At 34.7% G+C, this 19,339-nt stretch overlaps 2 long non-coding RNA genes across 3 annotated transcripts; one reads left to right on the top strand and one right to left on the bottom strand.

Moving 5' to 3' along the window:
* Positions 1 to 7,652: 7,652 nt before the first annotated feature.
* On the bottom strand, positions 7,653 to 11,313 carry LOC135213557 (uncharacterized). 2 transcript variants are annotated; one of them, XR_010314164.1, is made up of 3 exons: positions 11,175 to 11,313; positions 9,327 to 9,457; positions 7,653 to 7,914 (listed from the first exon to the last, which is right to left on the bottom strand). It is a non-coding gene; the product is annotated as an uncharacterized LOC135213557 (long non-coding RNA). The 2 variants fall into 2 exon arrangements; XR_010314165.1 differs by having other exon boundaries at positions 9,359 to 9,457.
* A 2,643-nt stretch (positions 11,314 to 13,956) lies between these two features.
* Positions 13,957 to 16,698, top strand: LOC135213827 (uncharacterized). Its single transcript, XR_010314224.1, has 3 exons — positions 13,957 to 14,092; positions 15,081 to 15,206; positions 16,294 to 16,698. It is a non-coding gene; the product is annotated as an uncharacterized LOC135213827 (long non-coding RNA).
* The last annotated feature ends 2,641 nt before the right edge of the window (positions 16,699 to 19,339 follow it).

Raw genomic sequence — 19,339 nt, 5'->3', positions numbered from 1 at the left:
GTTTCAAAATACGTAACGAATAATTACGTAGTATTTATAACGTACTTGGTTTGTCGTAGGGTCACACTGCACCTCTGAAATCTTGCAGATAGCAGAACTAATAATAATATAAGCGACGGGATTTGTAAACGTGCGGATATTCGCCATTTTAGGAATGTATCTAGTCAGTTAAATTCTGCTTCAAAATACGTAACGAATAATTACGTAGTATTTTATAAGATACTTGGTTTGTCCTAGGGTCAAAATACAATTCTGAAATCTTGCAAAGAGCAGAACTAGTAATATCATAAGCTAGGAAATTTATAGATGTATACTATATGTATAATCATAAATATATGACAAACATTTATCTTGGAATTGATGCACATCATGAAAAACCTGGTTAGTAATATTCTAGACTGAAAACATTGTAAGTTATAATACGGAAATACTCTATACATTACGGAAAAGTCATTGACCTTGTTTCGTAAAATGCAAAACATTTTCGCGAAACAAACCTTTTAAAACCAAACGTTTTCGCGAAAAACGTCCAAAACACTGTAGATTAAAAGTGAAAGCGAATGGATTCGGACTCTGCGAAAGTAAAAAAAAAGAAAGAGAGAAATTTTTCACTTTCGTGAAAGCTTTTAGAGAGAAAGAAAGATATGTAAGATATTTTTTTTGTAAAAGGAGCCTTTTTATCTTAACGAATAGGTAGACAGAAGGACTCGAATAAAATTGGTTTAAAGGGAAACGAAGATAAACTGTGGATTAACTTTATTTTTGAAGATGCTTTGTTTATTTCATTACGGTCGTATTAATTGTCTTATCAGGTTAAGCCACTATTTCTAGTTTGGTTTATCTAAACCGGTTAATTTTGGTTATCAAGGTACCAGAACCAAACCAGGAAGGATGACAAAAGGGGGGGGGGGAGTTGTTGGTTTGGTTTACCGTGTCATTTACCTTATTGAATTTACTTAGTTTTCTATTTTTAGTTCATTTAAACCAATGGTTTATTTAAGTGTTTTTTACCTTATCAGTTTTGATTTTTTTATTTGGTTTAAGTTGGTTTCTTTTTGGTGCCAAAGTAACGAAACCAAGCCAGGAAGGATAAACCAAAGGTGTTGGCTAAGTAAACCCTATGAGGTTTACTTGATTTTCAACTTTTGCTTTAGTTATCAAAACCTGGTTTATTTTGGCTACCAAAAAAAGAAAATCAAACCAAAAAGGAGTTGGCAAGTAATCCTCATCAGGTTTAGATGGTTTTCAACTTTGCTTTACTTAGGTTGGTTTATTTTCTTCATCGAATTAATGAAATCAAACCAAGAGGGATAAAACTAAAGGTAATGGTTGATTTGGAATAAACAATCCGGCCCATTTGGTTGTCTAACTTTGGTTTATTTACGTTGGTTTATTTTGGTTGGTATCGTCTATACGGTTTTGGTCAGAGCTTAATGGGCTGATAAATCTGTTTAATTTGGTAAATCCTTGAAGAAAACGCTCGAATTATCAATAACTCAACAACAAACAACATTGAAGGCACAACCACGTACAATGAAGCGAAACAACCAACTACAACCGTTTTCATTTGCTCTAACAAGGCCATCATGAAATGCGCCAATTAGTCAAGCAAGCGAACTATGAATAACAATTGAAGGTACAACCACGCACATGAAACAACCATCAACTACAACTGTTTTCATTACAGTCTTAACAAGGCCAACATACACTGTCTATTCAAGTTTTTTGACGAATACAAATTTAACAGCGAGCAAACCTTTCCTAGACTACGTATTTATGTACCACATGACGTCACATCGACCACCAAGGTTACTAGTTTCTCCCTGAGGTTATTGCAAAATGCCATTTCCAGGCTGAAGGCTAAGTTCGATTTACGAGTTTCCAGGAAACTTGGAGTCACTTGTCTACTACTTTAGAAAAGCCTTGCTCGTATAATTCATTACGGGAAGATACTTAGGATTTATAAGCGTTGACCCGCAATTACTTAAATGGATAAAAGTAGAATGGCCAATACTTTCAATGTGATAAGCCTTACTCAATCAAAAAAAGGTTCCCATTGAGTATATGAAAGGAAATCAAATAAAAAAAGTCATAGGTAAAATAGCCACTAGTAAAAAATTCAAGGGAAAAGTCAGAAAAAAAAGTCACATTAATGTTTCCTAGATAGCGACACCCGCCCGCCCAACCTCCACGGACCGCCAAGGGTTTTAACCCGGTATGTATCCACCTTCGTGGCGTATTAAAAGTACAAGCCAGTTGGGGATTAACAAAAGACTGAAAGTTAATGTGACTTTTTTTTTCCACTGACTTTTTTCCTACCCATAGTTGTGACTTTTTTCCGAGCGAAATTTGTGACGTTTTCCCCAGCCAAAATTGTGACACTTTTCCAACCCAAAATTGTAACTTTTTTTCTGTGCCTTTTTTTCCTAGCCAAAATTGTGATTTTTTCCCAGCCAAAATTGTGACTTTTTTTTCTGTTACTTTTTTTCCTAGTCAAAATTGCAACTTTCTTTCTGTGACTTTTTTCCCTAGCCAAATTTTGAACTATTTTTTCTGTGACTTTTTTCCTAGCTGAAATTGTAACTTTTTTTCTGTGATTTTCTTCCTAGCCAAAATTGTTAAATTTTTTCCTGTGATTCTATTACCGGCCACCGACACGACAGAGAGAGAGAGAGAGAGAGAGAGAGAGAGAGAGCTGCTTTATCCTCAGTTACCGTCAGCTACTGAGCATAAAAAACTACCTTAAAAAATTCAAAGCAACAACGTTACAAATCAGCTCAGGGTAAAATCATTCAAAAACCGAAATTCTCGAAAGACTCAAAATTTATTGACTGAACACAAGAACCGGCTCCATTCCTCTACAAAAGCAGCTTAATAACAGCAGAATGGTTACTAACAGAGTCGGCGGAAGGAACCGGCTTTCACCGGACTCGTCGTGCTCTTAAGGTAAAAAAAAAAATACCATAAAAATAATAAAAGTAGAACATTATCACAGTCATGTGGTGACTCGGGATTCGTCCTAAAAGGCGAATAATTGCTATATAATGGCGTTATAAGTGGTTTACATAGTTCGCTTTTATGCTATGCACGTACACGACACGACAGGGCTTTCGTCATTATCCATAATGTCCAAAGTGTCACCATTAACTGATTGATTGATTGATTGAAGCAAAAATGTACCATGGCGTCATAACAACTTAGGTCACCGAGGCCGTCACTATTAACTGTCAAAGGGGTTTGAAATACGCAAGATAGTGGGGTATGCCTTGTTTTTTTTTTAAGTCAATATAATTAAGAATAATTATTAATAATTATTAATTATTATTATTATCATTATCATTATCATTATCATTATTATTATTATTATTATTATTATTATTATTATTATTTGAAAGAATGCAACACTTTTGTATGGAAAATTAAGGCAATTAATCCTATGTAAACTTCAGTAAAATGGAATACCAATTTTCGGAGAGAGAGAGAGAGAGAGAGAGAGAGAGAGAGAGAGAGAGAGAGAGAGAGAGAGAGTGTTATTGAACCGAGGCATTTACTTCCTATAGAATCTTCAGTGGTAGTAGTAGTAGTAGTAGTAGTAGTAGAGAGAGAGAGAGAGAGAGAGAGAGAGAGAGAGAGAGAGAGAGAGAAGACTAAAAACAAGCAAACGAGCCTTAAAACAAAATACACAACTTCCTCTCCTCTCTCTCTTTCCTTTACAACCTACAAAGCAAAAACTCCCTCCCCTTCCCCCCCCCCCCCCCAAAAAAAAAAAAAAAAAAAACTCTGGACCACCTGTTCCTTCAGAGATCAAAAAGTTAGTATCCTAAACAAGGGTATCCTTCCAAGCCATCGCCTATCCTAAACTTTTGACAGATAAATCACCGCCAGTCTTAATAACAACAGTTGCGATTCCTGTGTATCTATTGCTACTTTTTGCTTACTCGTGGAGTAAGCCTACAAACTACTTTGTTGTTGTTGGTGGGGGAGTAGGAGAGCCCTATGGAGAAGAAGAAGAAAAAAAAAATCTGAAAAAAAGTGTTTCGCGTTGAGTTAAAGATACAGGAATTTTAGGATATTTATGATTTATTTATTAAAATGAAAATATAAAATATAAACAATGCTCATGTTAAACAGTACAGAATAATTATTTCTAATAAATAGAGCGTATTTTAACTTTCGCGCTCGAGTTTGCTGGAGGTTGGATCATGCCTTGTTGTGTATCTATTGCCAGTTTATGTGTACTATGTGTCAGCACCTGTTTGGATGAATTTGTACGTAATTTGTACGTAATGGTAATACTTAATTGTTATTAGAATTCTTGTATGCACGCACACGGAAAAAAAATTACCAAATTGTCGTTATTACCAAAATTGACCTTAATTCCTACAATTAGTAATGTGATTGTTCGTATGTATAAATTACCTTCCAATATAAAGATGCTTTAAGAAACTATCCTATTATATTTATTCCTTCAAACACCCAACGCCCGTCCCCCTTCCCCCCCAAAAAAATTAATTACGAATTATTTAAATGTTTTTTTTTCAAGGACAAGATGCTGTGGGCGTAATCACTAAACGCCTCTGCTTAAAAAAAAAAAAAAATAACTTTGTAATCTTGAATGGAATAGATTAACTATCTCGTATCTGTCAAAAAACTGCTTACTTCGGGTTTTAGGAATGAAAGATGCATTATGAAAGGATTCCAAGAGTATCCTTATCTCACTGCGTTTTTTTTTGTGTGTGTTAGAGCTTTCTTTATGCGTTCCTGCAAACGACCGCCCATGCGCGCGCGCACACACGCACGGATCCACACAGTTCTCACTAATATTGAGTAATTAGACAAAGGCCAATATTGAATTGGGGAAAGAATCCGGATTTGCTTTCGAAATTTTGCCAGAATGTCTGCAATGAGTTGGGAGCGCTCAGAGAGAGAGAGAGAGAGAGAGAGAGAGAGAGAAGAGAGAGAGAGACTTAGAACAATATATGACTCCAGGCTGAGCAATGTAAATTAACCTCCAGAATTTGCTAACCTACAGAATTGAAGTGCACACTCAAATGGAGAGAGAGAGAGAGAGAGAGAGAGAGAGAGAGAGAGAGAGAGAGAGAGAGAGTTACATTTCACCGTCCTAAATATTATAAAAGCCACATGCTTCCATCACGCTACCGAACAGCCAAAAGCTAAACTACCAAACATTGTAATTCCGCTCGTTCTCGAATTAAAACTATCAAAGTATTATTAACGAGTGAACTTGTGCATAGAGGTTCTAAAGACGAAGTCCCAACGTTATATATATAAATTATTCCGGTACTAAAGATAGAAAAACCTAGAACTCCACTATCAGGAACTTCAATGTTCTAAAACGTACTTCCAGTATTTAAGTTACCACAAAAACCTAAAACTGTCAAGGTATTTAGTAACTACCAGTGCTCAAGTTACCTATGAACCCAAGAACAATAGTTTAAGAACTTCAGCACGTTGTATATTAGATTTCAGTACTGAAGATAAAAAAACCAACAACAGTGTCTCAAGAACATCAATGTTCCAAAACGTGTACTTCCCATACTAAAGTTACCGCTAAAACCAAAGTGTCAAGGTATTCGGTATATTCTAAAACATACTACCAGTGCTGAAGTCACCACTGAACCCAAGAAAACCCAAGAACAGTAATGTCAAAGAACTTCAGCCATTTCTAAAATTAACTTCGTGACCCAGTAATAATCTCTCACCAAACTGCAATCAGATGTAGCTATGTTACCTCCATCTTGGTAACCACATTTAAAAAGGAGTTAAATCCCAATGTTGAATTAAAAATCAAGACACCATACGAACCTTTATGTGGGGCTTTACATACATCCAGGAAATTGATTTTTGGGGGCCATTCTCTTAAGAGCCACATATTAGTTACCTTGAACAAACTTCCGACCAGATTTTAAGGTTTAATTTAAATGAAAGTTTGATACACCTATATCTGGTAAACTAAAAAATTTCCAGTTTGTTCAGCCCTAAATTATAAGTATACAAAGCTACCGCATTAGCTATCACGAAGACTAATCTCAGAACTTACTCTTACCATTTTATGCTTCAACAGGAGATTAAAATTCCTTTAGGCTACTTCTACCTGCCTTTACACTCAAATTGAAAAATCATTCCTGGATTTTTTTTATGCTAGTGTGAAGTAGTTTAGACATACTATCCCTTTTAGTTAAATTTTAAAGCACTAAACCCATAAAATGTTTTAATTCAACCCATAACTAAGTTTTCCCGAATCTAATGCATTTATATCAGAAGCCTCTACCTAGTTATACTAACAAACTTCATGCCTCTTCAAACCGACCTTTCCTCAAGTGTCAAAATATGACGTCAGTGTGTTTTCAAGACACCAACACTGAAAACTCACCATTTTCTAATCTTTCTCACGTGGAAAATAAGGAACAAAGATTTGTACAAGCTAGACACACTACTTCAAATTAAATCTCTCCAATTTAACCTTTCCTTTCAATTCATTAAATCTCCTCAATTTAACCTTTCCTTTCAATTAAATTCTCTCTCCAATTTAACCTTGCCTTAACAAATTAAATCTCTCCAATTTAACCTTTCCTTCAATTAAATCTCTCCAATTTAACCTTTCCTTCAATTAAATCTCTCCAATTTAACCTTTCCTTCAATAAATCTCCAATTTAACCTTTCCTTCAATAAATCTCTCCAATTTAACCTTTCCTTCAATTAAATCTCTCCAATTTAACCTTTCCTTCAATTAAATCTCTCCAATTTAACCTTTCCTTCAATTAAAGATCTCTTAATGTACTTTTCCTTCAATTAAACCCTCCCTTTCTTCAAATCCCCCACCTTCAATTAAATCCTTTCCTTCCAAGTTCTTAAATCTCCCTCCAATTTAACCTTCAATTAAATCTCCCTCCAATTTAACCTTCAATTAAATCTCCCTCCAATTTAACCTTCAATTAAATCTCCCTCCAATTTAACCTTCAATTAACTCTCCTCCAAACCCTTTAAACCTTCAATTAAATCCTTTCCCTCCAATTTAAACCTTCAATTAAAATCTCCCTCCAATTTAACCTTCAATTAATCTCCTCCAATTTAACCTCAATTAAATCCTTTCCCTCCAAATTAACCCTCCCTTTAATCAAATCTCCCTCCAATTTAACCTTCCCTTAAATTAAATCTCTCCAATTTAACTTTCCCTTAAATTAAATCTCTCCAATTTAACTTTCCCTTAAATTAAATCTCTCCAATTTAACTTTCCCTTAAATTAAATCTCTCCAATTTAACCTTCCCTTAAGTGGAGGAATTTAAGATTTAAGCCAGACCACTTCGAAATAGATTAAAAATAAATTTTTTCTCCATATATTCACAAGTTCATGGTAAGATGCAGTGATCACCTAGTAGCGTATAAGTTAATTCTAGACAAACATACCGCTGACAAGGACCATTACCTCTAAATTGTTACTATCTATAGTCACGTATGGACTAATTTGCAAGAATAATTTTCTTTGTCAATAGAAAACTTCCTTACCTCTATCTTTAGATTCTGTTAGTGGTTAGGCTAACCCCACTTTAGAACCAAAAATATTTAATTTTGGAATATAGCGCCACTAAAATACAATTTCAGATTTAACCAGGACAAATAAACCATAAACTGTATATTAAATATAATTAAAAGATTTATTACCATCAGTTCTCAAGAACTTTAGACGGCCAAACTAAGATGTCATGCTTAATAGCACTGGTGCACAAGCACTAGAGAATCCTTTGAAGACTAATATTCGCGACTAATTCTAGCGATTTTGTCGCTTTCAAGACTTATTAGCGTTGTGGTAAGCCATTTCCTGGGAGAATTCTCGTGCCTTAACGCTTTCAAGACAGTATGAACGTGTAGTCAACCTTTCCCCCTGGATTCACCTGCAAGAAAATCTTACTTCAGAAATTGGTATAAAGACAAATCTGTGCTTGGACATTTAGGTATATTGCTTGATATGTCTACTGCAGACATATGAATGTTTATATTAAAAACTTACATTAACCCTATACTTTAAGGGTTACTTTAAGGGTTAAAATCTGGAGGATTGCCTTATGATTAATTCTTTATTCTAACTAAACTGATTAAAACTTACACAACAAGACTTAGGTTAATTCACTAACACTTGACAAAGAAAGTTAAAAGGCTATATTAACACCAGCTAAAATAAATAATGCAAAATCAGACTTGACAAAGCTAAATCAAACTTACCAAAGCTAAAAAGCTATACCAAACTTCAAAGTTAACTAGTAAAATTGAATATTTAATTTAAAACAAAAAAAATTGAAATTAAAGAAATGGAATAAGAACTCAAAAAGTGGAATAAAAACTCAAAGTGGAATAAATACTAAGTTTGATAAGAAGAGTACTATAGCTCAAAGTAGACTGATAATAGGAAATAGTCTCCTGACAAGATTAAATCTAAGGTGAAAATTCAAAATTTACGTTAACTAAATTGACGTTAACTAGATTCACGTAAAATAAATTTAGATAAGAGCAAATTCATTCCTATTTTTCATTAAAAGCTTTATACAAATTATATAAAATTATTTAGTCTTTTTTATAAGTTAAATTGAAAGCCACGTTAAATTGAAGAGCTAATTCATTCGTACTTCACATTAATGAAGCTCAATAAATTTTTAGTTAAATTAAGTGACGTTAAATTGAAGCCACATTAAACCAATTTTAAACCGAAGCAACTAAGTTTTAGCCAAGCTAAATTTAACATTTTAAAATTGTTAATTAAAATCTAAACACTAAGTTGAAAGCACGTTAATTTAAATTTATGTAACTTACGCCAGTTCATTCATTCGTACTTTACATTAAATAAATTTAAGCTACGTTAAATTGAAAGAACTTTTAATTTAAATTTGTAAACTTACACAAATTCATTAATTCGTACTTTACATTGATAAACTTACGCAAATTAAATCAAATCCTGCATTAATTCTTTAAGTTAAATTTAAGCCACGTCAAATATTAAAAGTTTAATTTAAGCCACGTCAAATATTAAAAGAAATTTAAGCAAAGCCTTACAAACCTTACCACCATAGACTTACTGAAGAATTATAGTTTTCAGTTTAAAAATAATCCCTCGCAATCGTGTAGTAGAGCCCGAAGGCTCTACTACAACTAAGACAAAGGGAATACCCCCACCCCATCAGAGGCGCCGCCCCATCAGGGGAGGGGATAAGATTATGAGAATGGATTGGGCGATTAGTATGAATGATTGGGTGATTAGTATGAATTATTATGAAGGAGGATTATAATCGATATACCAAAACTAGAAATTTACTCAGTTTTAATTGAATATTAAATATACGTTACGTCCTCAAGTGCCCACTCCAATATTCCAGTACTCCAGTATCAGAAGCCTCTCCACCGGTTTAATCTGGAACCAATTTAGTCATCTGGGACCATTTTAATCTGGAAAAACAAATATTTTCAAACTAAACAGGATTCTAACAAATTCCAAATTAGTAATTAATAAGCTTTTCTAAAAGCCACTTATTAAATTCCGAAACAATCTGATATTTCAGAGTATTATATTAGGTTAACCATTCAAAATTCCGTAACGAGGCTAAACAACATCCCATTTCCGTAACGAGGGTACAAACCAACATCCCATCCATTCCGTAACGAGGCTAAACAACATCCCAATTCCGTAACGAGGCTAAACAACATCCAATTCCGTAACGAGGCTAAACAACATCCAATCCCGTAACGAGGCTAAACAACATCCAATTCCGTAACGAGGCTAAACAACATCCAATTCCGTAACGAGGCTAAACAACATCCAATTCCGTAACGAGGCTAAACAACATCCAATTCCGTAACGAGGCTAAACAACATCCCAATACCGTAACGAGGCTAAACAACATCCAATTCCGTAAACGAGGCTCCTAAACAACAATCCCAATTCCGTAACGAGGCTAAAACAACATCCCAATTCCGGTAACGAGGCCTAAACAAACAATCCCAATTCGTACCCGAAGGTAAACAAACATCCCAATTCCGTAACGAGGGGCTAACAAAATCAATTCAGTATTAACGAAAGGCTAAACAACCAATCCAATTCCGTAACGAGGGGGGGGGGGCTAAACAAACATCCCAAAACGTAACGAAAGGCCTAAAAAACATCCCAATAACCGTAACGAGGCCTAAACAAAGCAAATCACCAAAAACGTAACGAGGCTAAACAACAATCCAATAACGTAACGGAGGTAAACAACATCCAATAAAGTAACGAAACTGAGGCTCAACAACATCCAATAACGTAACTGAGGCTAAACAAACACAATAACGTAACTGAGGCCTAAAAACATCCAATAACGTAACTGAGGGCTAAACAACATCCAATAACGTAACTGAGGCTAAAACAAACCTACTGAGCTAAACAACCTTTAAAAAGTTGGTAGATCTAGGGTACTTACCCGCGGCCGCCTTCACTATGACAGTTGCGGTTTTTCTATGAAGTTTTACCTACTAAAGAATTTTAAGTAATATTTATTCGGACGACTAATTAACACTCCCGGGGCCAGTACTAAACAGCGAAATACATTGGACGCCCCAACACCTAATGGATGTCTTATCCGGAGTTACGTTCCTTGCAGTCCGTGCGGACTGCTTCTGTAGAAATACCGCAAAGCCACTTAAATCGCTTTAAGTCATTAATAAAATTCTAAGAACTCAATGAAACTTCCAAATACACGTTAAAAATACTCCTAAACCACTTTAATCACTGAAAGATCAGCAGTACTTTTCTGTAACTTGACTTAATTAATGAAAGTTTTATTCATCTGCAACGTAAAGATAATTGAATTATCACAAATTCCTGAAAACAGTTGAGAACTTAAATATACACTTCAAAGTTTACAAGACTGTTTGTATGGTGTTTTTACGTTGCATGGAACCAGTGTAAAGTTATTCAGCAACGGGACCAACTGCTTTACATTACTTCCGAACAACGTCGAGAGTGAACTATCACCAGAAATACACATCTCTCACTACTCAATGGAATGGCCGAGAAAATAACCCCCGACCACCGAGCTGGGAAGCAAACGCCATACCAACCACGCCACTGAGGCGCTTTTACAAGACACTTGAATAAAACCCTAAAATACTTAAAAATGCACCAACTTACATAATCAACACAAAATCTTAGAAACTAACGAAGCCTGCAAACGTAACGAAACCAACACGACGTCACACCTCTTCTACACACCACCACCTAACCTCATACGTAGTTTACCAAACCAAACGTGAATTTAGCTTTCGTCGGCGCTATAATTCTTCCGCCAAGGATAACGTAGACGGGAGACAAGGGAAACTCATCTTCTCTCCTGCCGAAAACCGCCGATAGAGGGCATTAGTATCGCAGCGCGAGAGGAATGTATACGATTTTTTAAATCGTAAAAATAAAAGTTGTCTTCATTTTACTATTCTGTCCTTTTAACGTCATTCGTTTTGTGAATAAAACACGGAAGGAAAATTGACATTAAGAAGGCTTTGTTTAGGATATAGTTAAATGCCAGACTACGAGAGGAATGTAAACGAATATTTAGCCTGTAAAAATAAAAGTTTTCTCCGTTTTACTCTTTCGTCTTTTGAACGTCATTCGTTTTGTAAATAAAACACGAAAGGCGAATTGAAACCAAAAAGGTTTTTGTTTAGGCTATAGTTCTACAAAGTAATATTCATATATCATGTAGCATAAACATATGGCCACACGTAAGCACATGTGTATTTATTATAAATATAAAAGAATAATTTCAACGCCAAAAGCATTCGCACACACGTATACGTATACATATGTATAAGAGTTAAAAACGTAATATTTCCATCAAATATTCATTCATAACCACAGGCGGTTATTATTTCTATTTATGATAATAAGATACTTTCCATACGCAAGCATTCATACAAGCATGCGGACAAAACATTCGAGAGTGCATAAGCATTATGATAATGAGGCTTACATATACTAGTATGAAGAATATAAAGGATTTCTTTGCAAGATTTACATGCAGCCAAAAAATACTTTTCTCGGTTAATTATGTTATTTTCTAGCAGTTAATTTAAGGTTGTATTTAACGGCGGAATTCATAATTACTAACACTCCTTGCCTGTTGATGAACTTGGAGAAAAATCTTCGTTTTTTTTTTTTTTTTTTTTTTTTTTTGCTTTATTTGACTTCAGCTGGGTTTTGTTATGCTTATATTCTCCATTTTTTCAGCATTGTTTACTTGTTTGTTTACATGTTTGTTTATTTGTTTGTTTAATCGTTCCGCCTGACAGGACACGCATCAAGAATTAGAGCTTCTTCCCAAGTCCTCGTAAATAACGGGTAGTATAATATTATTAACCTTGAGAAATGGTATCATAATAAAGACGTAGGTACCTGAAGAAGAATAAGGAGAAGAAGAAAAAAAAGACACCATCACCTTATATATACTACAAGGCCTTCATGCACTCGAAGAAGTACCGGAAGGAGGAGAACGCCATTAAGAAGATTGATTGATTGATGTAAAAAGTACCGTGGCGTCACAACAACTTAGGTCATCGACACCGCCATTAAGAAGATCGTGATGGAAAATGTCACTCCCACAGGAGAAAGAAAAAGAGCAAAGAGCTTCTATATTTGTTATAAAAATCAAAATTCAAAATTCAAAAAGTTCATTGATACACATCAAATGGAGTGTAGCAGCATGCTGCTATACCCGCCTACAAAATTCAAAACATTCCAGGCAAAAATAAATAAATAAATAAATAAATAAATAAATAAATAAATAAATAAATAAATAAATAAATAAATAAAATAAAATAAAAATAAAAAAGTAATGAAAAGCAAATATTTAACATGAGAAGAATTCTAACCCAATTTATACAAAAGCAATTATAAGAATAAAAGAACTCGGGAATTGATAATACGGAGCAACCCATCCCCCCCCAACCCCCTATCCCCCAAACGGCTGGAGACCAATCAGAATCCTGCACGGAGACGGTGTGAGCAACTTCTGCAGTGTTGCATACGACCCCACCTCTGATTTTGATGTTACGGGCTGCTCTATGAGCAAGAGTCCGTGCTGGCATAAGGCCAGCTTAATCATAAAAACAATATGATCTTGAGGAATCCACAAACAGGGGAACAGCTGTTGAGCCAATTAGCCAATCAGAATTCGTCGCTAAAGACTAAAATATATACTGTGGGACTCCCGCAAGAATTTCAGTCCCACAACACATGCCCGACGATGTCCCCCTGGGTTTAAAGATGAAACTTTGCATGGAGAGAGAGAGAGAGAGAGAGAGAGAGAGAGAGGAGAGAGGGATTGAATGATTGTGAGTTATCTGGCGTCACAACTACCAGGGTCACTGACGCCGAGAGAGAGAGAGAGAGAGAGAGAGAGAGAGAGGAGCCACCCCCTGGCTGAGCAAGGGCATCCAGAATAAGTCATTTAGTATCTTCTGTCGATTAGGCTTAAGATCCAATTTGTACTGCATTTTGTATAATATATTCAATTTGACAAATACCACGTTTTAGACACGAATCCCCCATTTGGCGTTTTAATTGCCAATTTGAGCACAGAAGAAAATTCAGTAATCAAAACAGAGAAACTTCTATACTAAATAAACGCGGCTGAAATACGCATTCTTTTCAATAAGACCTGTATTAACGAAGATTTTCTTTCAGCATAATAATAATAATAATAATAATAATAATAAATAATAATAATAATAATAATAATAATAATAATAATAACTGAAGATATATAGACGTAATAATAAGGAAAAAACTAACTCCAAGAACCACAAAGTCGTTCACTTTCACCGTAAGAAAGTTACTTGGTTTTTCAGTCACTTTCTAGAACCCTTGAAAATGACCTACATATAAAAAACTTGCATATCCACTTCCGGATTGCGACATCCTTGGCTTAGGAATCAATAAGACCAAAGCTGATATTTCAAGGAGACTTTGTTTTATGCTTTCAGTTTGTGCGTTCTTAGAAGCAAGGCGTTTGAGTCATGGTGTTCTTTACGAGTCCTGGTACTTCTGCGTCGTTGGTGTGAAGGGTTTTTTTTTATGATTTTTTTTTTCTTCTATTCTCTAATTTTTTTAAGACTTTGTTTTCTCCGGTTGAAGTATATTTGTTTATTGTTAAAGATGGAGCAGTTTTTTTTTTGGTATGAATTCTCTAAATTATCAGATTATATTGTACGTTCACGGTAGTGTCATTGGAATAAAGTTTATAGTAATCTGTACAGTATGATTTAATATTTTATAACTAAGTATTTCATATTCTAACATTTTCATTAATTTTGTTTATTCAATCTGGTTGCAAGAATTTAATTTTTAGTCTGTTTCAGCTGTAAAAATTTAATTGCAAATGAAATTGAGTTTAAAGATACTTCCGTTAACTATTTAAGCAACTATGACTTCAAACGTTAAATTTAAGACTCCCTGAAAGTGGCAATAACTTTGACGAGTTAGTTTGATAGTTATTTTGAAAGGTAAAGTTCTCCTAGGTCACATTTCCCTACTTCATACAAGCGTTCCTGTTGCTTCCTATTTTGTGGTCTTCTGAGTTTTCCCGATACGTATTTGCTGGTGTTCATAACGCTGTTAAGAAAAGTGATTATTAAAAGCTAAGTTTAACTGCCCCTTGGGTTGTCCATTAACCAGACCTATTACTGTTAAAAGTACTTGGATTTACTATACTAAGATGTGAACTTTTTTGGCTTTAACATTTCTTGTAGGTTTTCTTGTTAGTTCCAAATTTTGAATTGACTAAATTATTTTTTATTAAACTCTCCTTTCTTAAAGTTTAGTTGTAGTAAAAACTTACTCCTTTTTTTTTTCCTAAAATAGTTATAGTAAAACTTTAATACTTTTAAGATTTAACTATTGAGTAAGTTTACTTAAACTCAAGTTAGCTTTAGTTCTAGGTTAGCTTTAGTTCTAGTTTTTTTTTATTATAGTTAGCCAAATTCCTTGTAACTACGTAACTACATAAATTTCCAGGCCCGTTTCTAAAGCAGGTTTTGTTTCCAGGTAGTTGGAACCTTCGAGAAACTGATCTGAAGTGACATAAGAATTTTGGAAAAGTGACCTAACGAGAACTACCAGAAACTTCTAATAAATTCATGAACTCACACTTCAACAATGAAGTCTTAAAAGGTGAGAGCTTTCCATTTATTCTTTATTTTTTCGCCCCCATTAAAGCACCACTTCACCTCCATTCAAAACTACTTTTTCAAGGTTTTTTTTTTTTTTTTTACCTCCACCCCTGACAGGGCGGCGCCCTTGATGGGGTGGGGGTAACCCTCGTTGTCTTGTACAGTAGGGCCCGAGGGCCCTCCTAGACAGGTTACCCGGGGGCTTAAACTGATCTAAAATGCCAACAGCTATTAATGTCTTCGGCTTTTTTTCTTTATTTCAAATTTGGTTTGCAACTTTGATTTTTTAAATAGGATTTTGTCTTGTCTGGTTTTTGAAGTAAGGGAATTGAGTTTTTAAATTACGGAATTAGATACGGGGTTTAATAAAATTTTGCCTCTTGTTAATTGTTTATATAAAAGTAAATTTTGACTAAGCAATATAATATTCATGTGATTAGAGTTTTCAGTCATAAATTTTCAATTTGTTAATAATCTTTTAGTAACTACCACTAAGTAAATTAGTAAATACATCAAGGTATTACTTGGTTAACAATTAGTAACTACCACAAAGCATACTACAGCGTATCACTCTTGCAGTACAGTAAACCCATATTCAGATATAGCGTTAGTTTAGTTATATTTATAATCTGAACTAATTAATATTTAGATCCATATTGGTTCCTGTAAAGTAAAGGTGAGTTATATGAAGAGTTCTGTAGTAGATTGTTTAATTTCACCAGTAAGTTAATGTTAAAATTTAACTTGTTAACGTAGAAATTTTTTAACCTATATTCAGTCTAGTAAGAAGTAAAACATTATCTTTTAGATGCAAATTGGCTTTTATGAAGTAAAGGTTAAAGAATTTTTTTACTCTATAGCAATTTACTTTCACTTTTCATAGTTGATGTTAACATTGTTAGGGTTAAAATGTCAAGTTACCGTGGAAGTAAAGCATAATCTTCATATTTCGATGCAGATTTGCTTTTATTAAAGTAAAGGTTAGTTATTTTTAAAACTGGATAGTGGCTTATTTTGAGTGTTAAATGTTAATGTCAAAATGTTAAAATAACCTTGGAAGACCTTCTGTAGCATATAATTCCTTACAGGTCAGTCTGCCAGTTCGACAATAAAGTCGAGAAAAAAGTATAGACTACCGTACACTTTATGGGAGGAAGCTTTGCTGAATTATAAAGCGATCAGAACTATAGAGGAAGAGAAAGTACTGAAGGTGTTACTTCTCCTGGCTTGCCAAAAGACGCTTTTTAGAGTTCTTCTAGAATTTCTGGTTAGAATTTTATTTCCTCCTGACCTGTGATGCAATGTAGATAAGCCTTCAGGAAATTTTGATTTTAAAATCATTTTGGTCAAAACGCTACGCTTGGATGTAGACTTATGTTTCCTTAATGCTTTAAATTCCTGGATATGAAATAAAGGAATCTTGTAATCTGGCTTTTTGAAATATCTAATATATTATTGTAGTCTCTTGAAAAGTAAACGGTTTGTAAAAGCAACTGGGTTTATAAATCTTTCAAAAGCAGTTTTTCATAACCTGAAAAATTGAATTCAGTCTTGTTTGTTTGTATGGTGTTTTTACGTTGCATGGAACCGGTGGTTATTCAGCAACGGGACCAACGGCTTGACGGACTTCGAACCACGTCGAGAGAACTTCTATCACCACAAATACTAGTCTCTCAAAATATGATCACTATAGATTCTGCTAAAGTGAACAGCAAGACTGTACCGCTAGGCTTAAAAGGCTTACTGACTATTGAATAGCACACTTAAAATAGCATAAAGGCCTTCTCAAGAGGGATTTAAAGTACAGACGCAATTTGGACTTTGAAATGGTTAAACCAACTCGCTGTACGATTACATGAAATATCTTGCTTGGAATGAAACTTCGAAAATTGATGCTAGGCCTATAATGCTTTGGCAAATAAAATGCACGATCTCGACTATCAATTTAAGGTGTATGATCCTTTTCAGATGGGGATCTTCTAGATATTTTAAGTCAACTGAAATTATAGGTCTAAGAGTTTACATGTTAGTTTAGTTTATAAAGCTTGAACGCTGTAGGGTGATACTTGAGTACGTAACTGATTACTAGGCCTATGAGGCAACATGAAAGTTAGACTTACGGCTGCCAAAACCTGACTTAGAGGAACCCTCTAAACTAAAAGTTCTTAAACCCTGTGTCATGGTGCTAGAACGGGTTCTTTTATGGTTTTTCAGTAAATAGCTCTAGCAGAAGTTCTTGAGTTCCTGAGTCTAGTGGATTTGTCTAAAGCATATACACACGGAAGGTCACACTTAAGACTAATAGAACAGAAAACTGATTTTTATTCCGTTTTTACGCTCTTGGGAAGATGTGGATCTTATAAACCAATGTAGGAAAGTACACCTTCCATCGTATAGACTAAGGTTAAGCCTCGAACCTTATCTCGCCATTGTTGCCTTGGAAAAAAACAGACCGGAGACGTTAAGGAAAACCGTTAAAAGTTGCCCAAGCACACGTTGCTGTTGTGAAATAGCAGAGAGAGAGAGAGAGAGAGAAATGTAGTGAACAGGTTGGATAGTTCCTTTAGAACTAGTGAGGGATAGTCGAGTGAGGCTAAATGGTCTAACGGTGATCTATCAAGATGGACTGGAGATAGGGAACTTCATGTTTGCCAGGCTAACTTAGCCCTATTTTACCGTTGTGGAAGGGGCTGGCAAACAATGACCATATGTAGACCAGACCTGACGTCTCTTGATGGTAAAAATTCTAAAGCTTAGTTTTAAAAAAGGCTTTCAAATACTTGTCTTAAAACTGCCAAGCTTCGCAAATAACACATCAAATGTTAGATGTGAATTTTAACCTACAGAATTTAGGTTATCAATCAAACCTGATATCATAAAATCTGACAGGTCTGTTTGATAAAAGGTTTTGGTTAAATGAATAGTACTAATAATTATATTGATTCATTGGTAGCCATTATACCTGCTAATTAGCTACAGACAATCTTCTTCCTCTGTGATGGTATGTTCTCTCCTAGTTCTAAGGTTTTCAACTTGTTAAAAATTCTGATCTAAATGGAAGTTTTTTTTTCTGTTTTCAAGCAACTTGTAAGAACTTTCTCTTGTAAAATCATCCTTTAAGTCTTGTCGTTTATAACTCTCTCTCTCTCTCTCTCTCTCTCTTTCTCTCTCTCTCTCTAGGAACTATCAGAATATGCATCAAATTTGGTAGCCTTGGAATAGAAGTACCACAGTTCGAAAAATGAATAAAACAAGGTTAATACGAGTAAATGATAGAGGAATTCTGATGGGAATAGTTACATAAGGGTCGAAACATACTGACGAAGAAGCAGCAAATAGTACAAATGACACAAGCCGAGTGCCTCCAGTACGAAGCCAGTCATAACTTCACCAGCTCGATCTTGGTCAATTTGACTCCATGAAATAATCCAATTTCTGCTAACAGATTTTCTGTCTACTTTTCTGTTGCTTGATCTCTCATTGGTCTAATACTTCCAACTCCTGTTTCTTCTAACAGATTTTTCTGTCTACTTTTCTGTTGATTGACCTCTCATTGGTCTACTACCTCCAACAAATTTTCTATACGTTTTATCTCTTATAGGTCTTTTCAATCTTTCCCTGGGTTGAATGCACTAACGGTAATTCTAAGACTACACGAAGGCTGCTAATGGTTAGGTTGATAAGAATAAGGTAAGGTAAAGTTAGGGCAGGTGAGGTAAGATCTGCCTAGGTGAGGTAGAGTACCTCAGAAAAGGGAAGGCCAGGTAAGGTATGGTAAAAAGGTGTATGAGGAAAAGGTTAGGCAAAGCTGGTTAAAGGTAGGCTAGGTTAGGTTAGGTTAGGATATTTCTTTGAGTTATGGGTATGATGTTCCCTTACCTAAAGCAGCTAACTCCTCCTCCCATCCCCCGTGGGCCTCCTCCCACCCAACCATCCTCCTCTATGCTGTATTTTGGACAATTTTAATTTGTTATTGTTGTATTACATTGGAGTATATCAGTTTATTTTGATTGTTTTATTTTGTTTTTTTAGGTAGCATTTTCTGTACTCTCTTTTTATTTTTTATTTTATTTTTTGGCAGTGTTTTATGTACTCCTTAAGAAAAAGGAACACTGAATTACGAATATATATATA

Source organism: Macrobrachium nipponense, chromosome 43, assembly GCF_015104395.2.
Source record: "Macrobrachium nipponense isolate FS-2020 chromosome 43, ASM1510439v2, whole genome shotgun sequence".
NCBI classification, from domain to species: Eukaryota; Metazoa; Arthropoda; class Malacostraca; order Decapoda; family Palaemonidae; genus Macrobrachium; species Macrobrachium nipponense.
Note: the sequence above shows the minus strand (reverse complement) of the source record. Positions and strands in the feature narration are given on the sequence as shown.